The sequence below is a fragment of the Piliocolobus tephrosceles genome, chromosome 4 (assembly GCF_002776525.5).
Source record: "Piliocolobus tephrosceles isolate RC106 chromosome 4, ASM277652v3, whole genome shotgun sequence".
NCBI lineage: Eukaryota > Metazoa > Chordata > Mammalia > Primates > Cercopithecidae > Piliocolobus > Piliocolobus tephrosceles.
The window spans coordinates 93,269,594-93,281,970 of NC_045437.1; the positions used below are offsets into that span (position 1 = coordinate 93,269,594).

General features: G+C 36.9%; 1 long non-coding RNA gene across 1 annotated transcript in view; it reads left to right on the forward strand.

Moving 5' to 3' along the window:
- Nucleotides 1–11,958, forward strand: part of LOC111542696 — a 70,206-nt gene extending 58,248 nt beyond the window's left edge. The window contains exon 3 of the long non-coding RNA XR_002731634.1: nucleotides 11,872–11,958. This is a non-coding gene — a long non-coding RNA (uncharacterized LOC111542696). The remainder of the gene's footprint in view (nucleotides 1–11,871) is intronic.
- Nucleotides 11,959–12,377: the final 419 nt, after the last annotated feature.

The following is a 12,377-nucleotide window of genomic DNA, read 5'->3' on the forward strand; positions in this document are numbered from 1 at the left end:
ATCTCCTGGTCTGCGGGTTGTGAAGATCATGGGAAAAACACAGTATCTGGGCCGGAATGCACTGTTCCTCGTGGCATGGTCCCTCATGTCTTCCCTTGGTTAGGAGAGGGAATTCCCCAACCCCTTGCGCTTCCCATGTCGGACGCCCCACCCTGCTTCAGCTCACCTTCCGTGGGCTGCACCCACTGTCTAACCAGTCCCAGTGAGATGAGCCAAGTACCTCAGTTGAAAATGCAGAAATCACCTGCCTTCTGTGTTGATCTTGGTGGAAGCTGCAGATGGGAACTGTTTGTCTTCAGCCATTTTGCCAGCCACAATGCTAGTATGCTTTTATAACATGTTCCTCATTGTCCTCCTCATCCACTTATCTAATTTGATTATATAAGTATCCAACATTTTCATAGTCTAATTATGCAAACATGTTCATAACTGAACCTTATAGTATTCTTTCATTAAATTACTTTTTTTTCCCACCTTCCCTTCCCTTCCCTTCCCTTTCTGCTTTTCCTTGGAGTTACTAATTACCAATTTTTAAAAATTGTTTAAATTTCTAAAAATTGATCGGGCACGATAGCTCACTCCTGTAATCCCAGCACTTTGGGTGGCCAAGGCCGTTGGATCACCTGAGGTCAGGAGTTCGAGACCAGCCTGGCCAATATGGTGAAACCCTGTCTCTACTAAAAATACACAAATTAGCCCGGCGTGGTGGCGCATGCCTGTAATCCCAGCTACTCAGGAGGCTGAGGCAGGAAAATCCCTTGAACCCAGGAGGTGGAGGTTGCAGTGAGCTGAGATCGCACCACAGCATTCCAGCCTGGGCAACAAGAGCAAAACTCCATCTAAATATATATAATTATTCTCAGACTCACTTTCCTATGCATAAATCTCAGACACATTCAGTTCTTCCTCTCGGAGCCTTCTGATTCACTCCAGTAGGAAGTGGCTGATCTCTCGGCCTGCTGCAGAGCTGTGAACTTGGTATTTCTGTCCACTCTCTCTCTGGGATTCTTGTCTTCTCTCTTAACAAGCTCCTGTTCCTTGGATCCTATGTTTTCTTGAATTGCTCCCTCAGATTGAGAGAATATCTATTCTATTACTTTTCTGAAAAGTTTTGCAAAGTAGTGTTTTTGAAACCTTGCTTGTCTAAAAATAATTTCCTTCTACCCACACCCTTAATTGGCTAGGTATGAAATTTAAACCTGGAAAGAATTTCTCTTAGTATTTAGAAACTGTTATTCCATTTTGTTCCTAAAGCTTGGTATTGCTGTTGCATGAAACCTGTTTTCTCACTCGTTTGAAAATGTTCTTTTCTTTGTGGTCAGAATTCTGAAACTTTATAATGATTTCTCAATAATTGCTTCAATTATTTAATGACTATTTCATCCATGCGCCCTCAATATTCTCTATCTCTTGTTTAGACTTTTACTATTTGGATATTGACCTTATATTGTGTTTTTGTCTATATATTTCATATATTTTTTAATTTCTGATTTTTTGTATTTTTATTTAATTTTCTTTTTTAAATAAATTTTACTTAGTTATTGATGGATTAATATGTAAATCTCTTATTGAGTTTTTCATTTTTTTATTCTCCAAATTAGCTTTTTAACATCAGTAAGTATTTCTTCTCTTCTCTCCCTGAAAATATCAAACATTTTTGAAGTTTTCTTCTCCTTGTGAAATCTTCGTTTCTTCTAAGTTGCTGTTTTGCCTATTGGCTTTGTCTTCTAACCTTCAGATTCGTGGCTGAACGTTAGAAGAAAATCTGGCAGCCCTTAGCTGCCTCTTCATATTTAACTGTGGAGCACCAGAAAGCTTTCTCAGAAGCTGTGTAGCAAAAATTCACTCTGATGTGTTCTGGCTGAGTTGTTTTCTTAACGAAAACCAAAGGTAATTCAGATCTTTTCTCTTGGGAAGATGATCATAGAAGAATATGGTGGAAGACCTTTTAATCTCCTTTCTGATATTTAATTACACAGCTGCCAGAAATCTGAAATCCAAGTAAGGAAATGTGGCTGAGAGTCTCAACATTCAGTAGGTACATTTTACTCAATTCTCCTTGTTTTACTATGCCACCGCTCCCCTCAAGTGACTCTTTGTCTCTTTATTCTGTTTTGTTTTCCCTCTAAGCTCTCTATACTGCATGACCCTCTATATTTTCATCTCTTATTCTGTTTATTTTTGTCTTCAATTAGAATGTAAAGTCAATGAAAACAAATTTTATGTTTGTTCACTGTTGTATCCCCAATGTCTGACAACTATGCTTTGCACATAGTAGCTGCTCAATAAAAATGTATGTTATGACTTAGGTTAAATAATATGAAATTTCTGCTATTCATCTGGTTTTGACCTTCAAAATGGAAATCTCATACATTTCAAACTAAATAAAGGAGGATCTGAATGGATAAGGATTATCACCATTTTCCTTGTGATGTGAAACTCATCATAGGAGGTGTTAATATATTTTATAGTTTATTATATATAATTAATTTAAAAAATAGTAAGTGGAGAAATGCAAACTCAGAGAAGTTAAATATCTCGCTCACTTGCCTAAGATTACACAATATCAGGCAGTACTGGAGTAGAACCAGGACCAGAATTTTGTATGTACCACGCACTATTAGAGATTCTGGGGATGAAAGAGCGACTATAATCTACCTCTGGGTATTTCTAGGAGTAAGACAGAAAGAAAAGAAGCAAGTAGCTATAACAGGGTATTGAATGAAATTGTTCTTACTTTCCTGAAACTTTAAAGGCCCCAAACTGAGGACAATATGCAACATGGAACCTCATAAACTAAAGAGAGCAACATGGAGCTGCCAAGCACCCCTTCAGGGCCAGACAGGTTCTTTAATTTTCACCCCCCACAACTGCATCCAACCTGTATACACAGCAAACTGAAATTCACAGGGATAACGGCACTGATTTACAGTAAGGGGTAGGCCTGGAAGTCAACAGTACTGTTGCTTTATTCCAGATCTCTTCATATTCAGGGTAGGGATATGAAGAGTTTGGATTGTAAGTGCCTAGCCTGCCTGCTTGGACTACATGGTGCAACTATTGCTTCAGAGAGACCTGATGTGGTGGAATTATGAGAAGACATGTAAAGCAAATTCACAAGCAAAGCAATAGAAGAAAGCACATGTAATTCCTATTTTCCCCGTAGAGAAGCTATGAGTAAACTTGAGGTGCTGTCTTAGGGATTCACCTGTTTATGATATAATTCAAATTGGAGAGCTCCCAACCATGTATACCTAAATGAAGCCAAGTTAATATCCACAATACACTCACTCACACTTCCAATTCCGGGTACCTATCTTTATATTTAAAGTAAATGAAGAACATCCGTTAGCAGATGGCGGTCTACATAAGGGTCCACGAAATACACCTGTGTCTTGCAGGCCCCAGTTACAAAGGAAACAGCTGTTGACCTGGACCAGCATGTGTTAGTTTTCCGTTAGCTCATAGTGTTCATCAGGCCATCTGTAGCGTGGAGCTAAGTAAATGGAGTCACTTTTCCATGTTGGCTCATTTCCATAGCTCATTATGTGGGAAGGCTGATAAAGCATTATTGTACCAAAGCATTAAAAAAAAACTCAGGTTCTGGAAAAGTTTCCAGAAAGGTCATCATTAACAGGGCTAGTCAATAAGCTCTCCACCTCCTGTAGATGCTGTACTAATCCTGTGATAGCCCACTGGGGAGGAGAACTCTACTTGAATTGCTGTCAACTGTTGATGAGGAATGGGGCAGAGGCTTAGCATATTTGCATTTATTTTCTTAGAGCACACTTCCTGCCCTCTCTACCTTTCTTCCTTTCTTCTTCCAGAAACATTTATTGTCACTGACATGGAGATGAAGTATTTTATAAGGTGTCTGGACTCTCAAGGTGTAAAATTATACTTTCCTTTCATTATCTTCTATTAGGAAGCTCTGTGTCTCTTTCACTCACTGGACTATAAATCACAGGAAAGAAGGAATCATTCTGGGTGTTGGGTTCTCGTTACCTATCATACCATCCAGCACATAGTAGGTGTCCAAGAAATACCCATTGGTTGAAAGTATGAAAAAGGAATTTTGGTCACGAGCCTAGACAACCATTCCATACTGGTCTTTAAAAGCACTCCAGATTTATAGGCTGAAATGGGATTTAAAAAAAAAAACAAGACAAACAGAAGAAAAAAGCCTTAAACACAGCAGGATTTATGATCATTACAGAGCTAAAAGTACATTATATTCTAATACTAAGGCAGTATACCAGGCTACCTTTGTTATCATTCATGTAAACTCCTCTAGCTCACTTTCTGAGTTTTCCTTCCAATAATCTGCCCTTGATTAACTTTCTTTTTTAAAACTAACATTTATTAAGTACCAATATCGTGCAGAAATGCTGTGCATTTGTTTTCTCCTGTAAATTACATGAAGCAACGATCACCCCAATTTTGGAAATGGGAAAAATCGAAGCTCTCAGAGTTTAAGTTCTTACAGGTAGTAAATAGAATGGCTAGGATTGGAACCCAGGTTTATGGGCTGCTACAACACAGTTTGTTAAATATCAAGTGGCTTCTTCAGTGTTCCTTGGCTATACCTCACCCTTTTAAATTCCATTTTGGAAAAAAAAATTCCTGAGAGCTCTGTTCTTCATTCCTTTATTTGTTTTTCTTTTGCCCATGAATCTGATGACATATAAGTTATACCCATGACCTTCAGTATTTTGCCAGACCTTGGCCAGGGGTGGCTCTTCTAGCCAATGAATATCATGGTGGCTGCCCTCAGAAGGCATGAGAACCTGCAGGAGGAGGACTTTGGAAATTTGGAACCCACTGGCCCAGGGAAAGAGCTGAATATTTCTAGGGAGGCCAGACCCACCAGGGACTGCTGCATTGGTCATAAACATAATACCGTGGGACTTAGACAGAGAACACGCAAGTCTGATCCCAGAGTTGAGGAGTAGCCGGGGGGTTATGGCTATTTCCAGATTTAAATACTGTCCCTGTCTCTACAAAAGCAATACATCTTTCTAGGGGTCCCCACACACCTGCGAATCCTGCCAAATTTCTGCCTTTCCTAAGGCTGCACCTTGGGAACCACTCTCTTATTTCCTTCATCTTCTGTAACCCTCTTTCCTGGCTTTGTGGATATTTTCAGCAGGAGCCACCATCCATGCTGGCTGAAGGGGACATCTTTTGCATCATCATCTAGGAAGATTGGCTCCTGGTGTCTCTTTCATCAATTTATACTTAACCTAATGAAAAAGAACTTCACAGATGATAGCACAATGTCCAGGCGCATCTAGGAAAGGACATTACTAATTAGGACATATTAATATCCTCTCTTGAACTGATTCTCCAATTTTTTTTTTTTTTTTTTTTTTTTTTTGCTTTCTGTCTAATGAAAGAATCCTTAGCGTCTACTTGAATTCAGGCATGCATATTTTTCTGCTATAATACTTTCTCTTCATTTGACAGGCAGGATTGTCTTACAGGGAAAAGCTGAACACTCTGACAGCTGATTACGTTACATGCCTTTTTTATTCTGCTCCACAAAGAGAACTGGATGACAGTGATGATGACCTATGAAAAGCAATTAAGGCCTCAGGATCATTTCTACTTGTGGGCTGGAGATTAGATGACAGAGGGCACCAAGGGATTGTTTATAATGGATAATAGGTTCTTTGTGTAAGGTGCAGGGTAGGACATGAACTATCTTAGATTCTGTAGCAATGTGTTATTTTTCTTTGCCAAAATAAGTAGACAAACCTAACAGAACTCTTTAGTGCTGGTAGATCAACTTAATCTTTTCTGCTTTTGCCAACAATATTTCACAGAGGATGTGTCCATTTGTCTTTTTCAGGAACAGCCAGTTTTCCTCTGTCACTGAGTAGGACTTTCAGAAAATTGCTTCATATCCTGCATGCACTGCAGCCCTGTGGACATTTCCATAGGGAATCAAAGCAGCTATCCCTTCAAAGACAGACTTGTGAATAACTTAACATCTAACAATAGAATCGTAATGCTTACACTACCTAAGCAGTTTTGTCATCTCTGAGGCTGGTTGTGCTGGACGTGGAGCATTTAATTTCTTTTTTTCTTTTCTTTATTTTTACTTTTATTTTTCATTTTTGTTTTTAAGACAGGGTCTCAATGTGTTGCCCAGACTGGACTGCAGTGGCACAATCACGGCTCATTGCAGCCTCGAGCTCCTGGGGCTCAAGCAATCCTCCCAGCTCAGCCTCCAAAGTAGGTGGGACTACAGGTCCACACCACTATGCCTGGTAAATTTTTGGTATTTTTTTGTAGAAACAGGATCTCACTTATCTACTTGAATTCATTGTTTTTGCTGAAAGACTTGATGTTTTGCCTGTTCTGATTGTGGGCAGCAGTATTTGCTGTTCAGTTTAGCATGTGGAGTTGGTATAAAACATGTATAAAAACATTAAGGTTTGGCACCTTATGTAGAAAACCTGCTACACTTCAAAGTAGAATAATTGCCAGCTACTCAGATACACTTGGTGGGGAAAAGATGAGTTTCCATAACACCAAAGCAATGTCTGCCTGAACCATATGTTTTCAAATCCAAAAACAGGTTTTTGGATTCAAAACGTTCTCCTTCTTTCTTTATTTTCTTCTTGGTAATATGACAAGTAGAAAAACAGCAGGAAACATTTAGGACTACATAATAGAGGGCCATTTCCAGAAAACAAACAAATTCATTGGGACATTCCAGAAAGAAAACCTTGATATGCCCATGAATATTTGCTTTATTCTGGAACTTCTGACATAAAGGAGGTGTAATGGAAAGTCTCCTGGACTGAAGTAATTTCTGATTTCCACTCTTCAAGCTCAAGGTGTGAAAGGTAAGGATGACAAGCAAGGGGAATACCGTGCTAGGCACTAGACTCTCTGCGTCAATCTGCACATTCATGTGCCGATGGGTACAGTAATGATTTGTGTCTGCTCAACATCTTTTGAAAATGCTCTCGTATGTCTTGTAGTTTTCCATCTTTTGAGTTCTGTCTCATCGAAGTATGCTGCAAAAACTGCATCAGAATCTTTTGCTACTTAAGGTACAAGCACGTGACCTAGGTTTCCTCATTCAGATGCACCCCTACCAAAGACCGATGAGAAAGAGACCGGTGTTAGGATGTGGCCACGGAGAGATAGATTTTCTAGTAGTTGTAGTGGAAGAAAGGTTCCAGTTCTTCTGGGGTTGTGGCGCTGGAGTTTCTGGCACTCAATCTCGGGTATGATCAGTGCTGAGCAGTGAGTGGTGGTAGCAGAGCTGTTTTCACTAATACATTTCCTCGAGGGTGGAAGATGGGCATTGTTCCTGTATTTCTAGCTGCTTAGCATTTTAAGTCCAATTCTCTGACTCTTTGAGATTCTGACACTTTCTCATATATTCAATAAGTCTCATTTTGCTTAAATTAGTTAGAAATCATCCTGTGATTTTCAACTAAGAGTCTTGACCTGAATAATGGATATAAGAAAGAGTAACGAAGGGGCAGTTTAACCTCAGTTATGATAGCTAGAAAGGGCGTTGGAAATGGAATATTGGATGTGACCATAGAATAAAAGAATCTGATAGAGATTTTCAGGTGTCTTCAAATATGGAAGTTGTTTTCTTGCTTAAATAAAGGAATGTTTTTTCAACTTCCCTTATAGCTGTACAAGAAATAGCATTAAGGGAAAAAATCTTGAGCATTTTTAAGAGTTTGTTAAATAGCATGAAGAAAATAAGTCCTGAATCATTATCTGGGATAATTTATTATTTGCTTTTTGGTGTATTTTGTTTTATTTTTTTACTATGCACATGTGTTTACTCTTATGAGTTTACTATACAGTGTAGCTTCATTAAAGAAAAATTAAAAATATAAAAAGCACAAAACCAAAGGAAAAGTCTCCTGTGATGATTAATTTATGTGTCAACCGGCCAGGCTATATAGTTCCTAAAGTGATTTAATAAAACCTAACTTAGGTGTTACTGTGAAGATATTTTGGCAATGTGGTTAACATCTACAATCAGCCGACTTTAAGTAAAGGAGATTACCCTGTATATTGTGGGTTGGCCCTACCCAAGCAGTTGAAGGCCTTATAAGCAAAAACTGAAGGTTGCCACAGAATAAGAAATCCTGCCTCAAAACAGTATTATAGAAATACTGCCTATGTTTCTAGCCTACTGGCCTATCCTTTGAGTTTTAAACTTGCCAGCCCTCACAATCCTATAAACTAATTACTTAAAATAACTCTCTCTCTCTATATATATATATATAAAAGATATATATCTCCTATTAATTCTGTTTCCTGGAGAACCCTGACTGATATTTCACCCAGAAGACCATCACCCTCTAATATCACATGCTAATATCATGATATCTTTACTCATTTTTTTCTTTTCTTTTCTTTTCTTTCTTTTCTCAGACCTCTCAGGGTGAATTCATATTTTTTCTATATACATATATACAGTCATATAATGCATAACATTTCCGCCAGTAATGGACCACATATACAATAGTGGTCCCATAAGATTAAAATGGAGTGGAAAAATTCCTATTGTACAACAATGTTGTAGCCATCCTAATATAGCACAATGCATTGCTCAGGTGTTCGTGGTGATGCTAATTAAAGAAAACTACTGTGCTTCCAGTTGTATAAAAGCATAGCACACATAATTACATACAGTACATAATGTTAGATAATGATAATAAAAAACTATTACTAGTTTATATATTTAACGTACTATACTTTAAAAATTTTATTTTTATTTATTTTTTATTTCTTGAGACAGAATCTCACTCTGTTACCCAGGCTGGAGTGCAGTGGTGCAATCTCAGCTTACTACAACCTCTGCCTCCTGGGTTCAAGTGATTCTCCTGCCTCAGCCTCGTGAATAGCTGACATTACAGGTATGCACCACCATACCTGGTTAATTTTTGTATGCTTACTGGAGACAGAGTTTCACCATGTGGGCCAGGTCGGTCTTGAACTCTTGACCTCAAGTGATCTGCCCGCCTGGCCTCCCAAAGTGCTGGGATTGCAGAAGTTTGCTACCATACCCAGCCCCATACTATACTTTCAATCATTATTTTATAGTGTACTTCTACATATATATAAAAAGAGTTAACTGTAAAACAGCCTCAGGTAGGTCCTTCAGGAGGTATTCCAAAAGAAGGCATTGTCGTTATAAGAGATGACAGCTCCGTAAGTGTTATTGCTCCTAAAGTCCTTCCAGAGGGAGAAGATGTGGAGGCGGAAGACAGTGATATTAACAATGCTGACTCTGTGTAGGCCTAGGCTGTGTGTGTTTGTGTGTTATTTCTTAACAAGTAAAGTAAAAAGTAAAGCAAAATAAATAAAATAGATAAAAATCTTATAGAATAAGGATACAAAGGAAGAATATATTTTTGTACAGCTGTACAATGTGTGTTTTAAGCCAACTTATTACAAATGAGCCAAATAAAAAAGTCAAACTTTGATGTTTTTAATTAAAATTTTAATTTTTAATTTTTTTAAAAAATTAAATTTATAAAGTAAAAGTCTACAAAAAGCTAAGTTTAATTTATTATAAAAGAAATAATATCCATGAATTTAGTGTAGGCTAATTGTACAGTGTTTATAAAGTCTACAGTAGTGTACAGTAATGTCTTAGGCCCTCACATTCAATCACCACTTGCTGATTCACCCACAGCAACTTCCAGTCCTGAAAGCTCTTTTCAAGGTTAGATATATGGGCGAATCATTTTTTTCTCTTTTATACTGCATTTTAACTGTACCTTTTCTATATTTAGATATGTCTAGATATACAAATATTTACCATTGTGTTACAATTCCCTACGGTGTTCAGTATAGTAACATATTCTACAACTCTGTAGCCTAGGAGCAACAGGCTGTACCAGGTAGCCTAGATGTGTAATAGGCTATATCTTCCAGGCTTATGTCAATATACTTCATAATGTTCACACAATGATGAAATTACCTAACGACACATTTCTTAGACTGTATTCCCATTGTTAAGTGATACATGACTGAATATATGTGCAACTATTTACCCATTTATTTACAAAACAGGGTAATACCATTCACACTGTATGTTAGGATGCTTTTTTCCCCCACTCAACAGTGTACCTTGAATACATTTCCAAATCAATGAATGTACTTTTAAAAACATAATTTTTAATTTATTGCTGCATTATTGATAATAATCAAGATATGTAAACAACTTAAATATTCATCAACCAATGAATGGATAAAGAAAAAATGTGGTGTATATATATACAATGGAATGTTCTTTAGCCTTAACAAAGAAGGCTATCCTGCCACCTGTGACAATACGGATGAACCTGGGGGACATCATGCTGCGTGAAATAAACCAGACACACAAACACAAATACTGCATGACTTCATTTGTATGTGGAATCTAAAATAGTCAAACTTACAGAAGCAGAGAGTGGAACGGTGTTTGCCAGGGAATGAGAAGGGGGAAAGTGGGAAGGAGAAATTGGGAGATGTTAGTCAGAAGATATAAAGTTTCAGTTATACAAAATGAATAAATTCTGGAGATCTAATGTACAGTGTGGTGACTACAGTTAACAAATACTGTATTGTAGACTTTACATTTTTTAAGCAAATAGGTCTTAAATGTTCTCACCGCACCAAAAAAGAGAAAAAAGAAAATAAGGATGGTAAGTATGTGGGGTGATAGATATGTTCATTGGCTTGATTGGGATGATTATTTTACAGTTTATATGTATATCAAAACATCAAGTTATACACTTAAATATATAGTTTTTATTTCTCAAGTATACCTTGATAAAGCTGAAAATTGTTCGCCAGTTTTATAAGCAAAAAACTAAAGAAACAAATTCATAAACCCCATCATTTTTAGTGCCAGTTTATTATCCCACTGTGTGAATAGTACAATTTCTGAAAATAGCTCTAAAGATATCCTTTAAGAGTCCTAGAATTAGAACTTCTGGATGACTAAAATTCATATTTTTAAAACTTTTGGTACATACTGCCAAACTGCTCTAAAGAAAAAGGATACCAACTTATACTCTTATTTATGAGTGTCCTTTCACCATACTTTAACCAATTCATTTTATTATCATTCAAATTATTTTCTAGTTTAGACCTTTAGAAAGTTAACATGTATTATTTAAAAATTTTATGTTGGTGTATATGTATTTTTGCCTAATTGAGATTACAGTGTATGTATATATGTAAGTAAATATATATTCTACTTTTAAAAATAGCTATTACAAATAATTTCTTATATTATAAAACTTTCTAATTCATTTTTAGTGACCTAATAACATTCCACTTCACAGATGTGCCATAATTGGTTTATGCATTCTGCAATTAGTTATACGCTCTCATTTTTGCCAAAATTTCTATTTCCTTAGGATATTTTCTCAGAATGGGATTATAGGATCAAAAATTAGGAATGTTTATGAGCTTTTGATACCAGTGAATGTTCTCATTAGTAGAATAAGTCTGTTTCACCATATTCATCGATTTTGAATACTGGCTTAAAAAGTGAGAAAAACGTTACAACTGTGGTATGTAAGAGTGAAGCAGGTATTGCATTAAAAATACTAATGAGGGTTAATTTTGGCCCTCATCTAGATTCATTTGCTATTTCTCTTTCTTGTTTTATAAATGAGAATGAGGGACTTGAAACAAGTATTTGGTGAATCCATTCACATTGGGAAAACGTTTCCCAGGTTTCTACATTAGTATTAACTTACACTGTAGCATAGGGAAAATAGCTAGGGCAACAAAAATGAAGCTGATGAAGTATATAAATTGCAAATATAGATTTTGATAAATTACAGATATGCACATAATAACCTTTTATAATTGCCTGTCTTTCAGGGCCAGAGGATCTACTACCACAGAACCATTCGAGATGTGAGTTCCCAGTGTGAAAGGACTGGGAGTTAACAGAAGAGCCACAGTGAGGTAGAGTTTGCTGTGTTTATATTTGCATTGAAGTTATTTTTAAAATATTATTTTCTCTCTCCTGCACACAATATTTTTGATTCCATAGCATGCATAGAATTTATATGTTTGATTCGATAGCATACATAGAATCTATATGTTTGATTCGATAGCATAAGTTCATTTCTTCTCAATCAGCCCTTTTGGCCATTTTGTTAAAGATCAGAGGTGTAGCCGCGTTAAGGAAAAGCATTCAAATTTGGGTTAGCCCTATCCATGGTGACAGTTATTATTACCTGAGTGACAGCACCAGGATTGGATAGAGGGAGTATACAGCAGCCTGTCCTGAATGGTGTCTGAATAGGACCATTTCTGGTTCAATGTAGCCTTCCTTGGTTTTAACTTGTATCACATGGGCTTGCCTAAAAGGAACAATATCC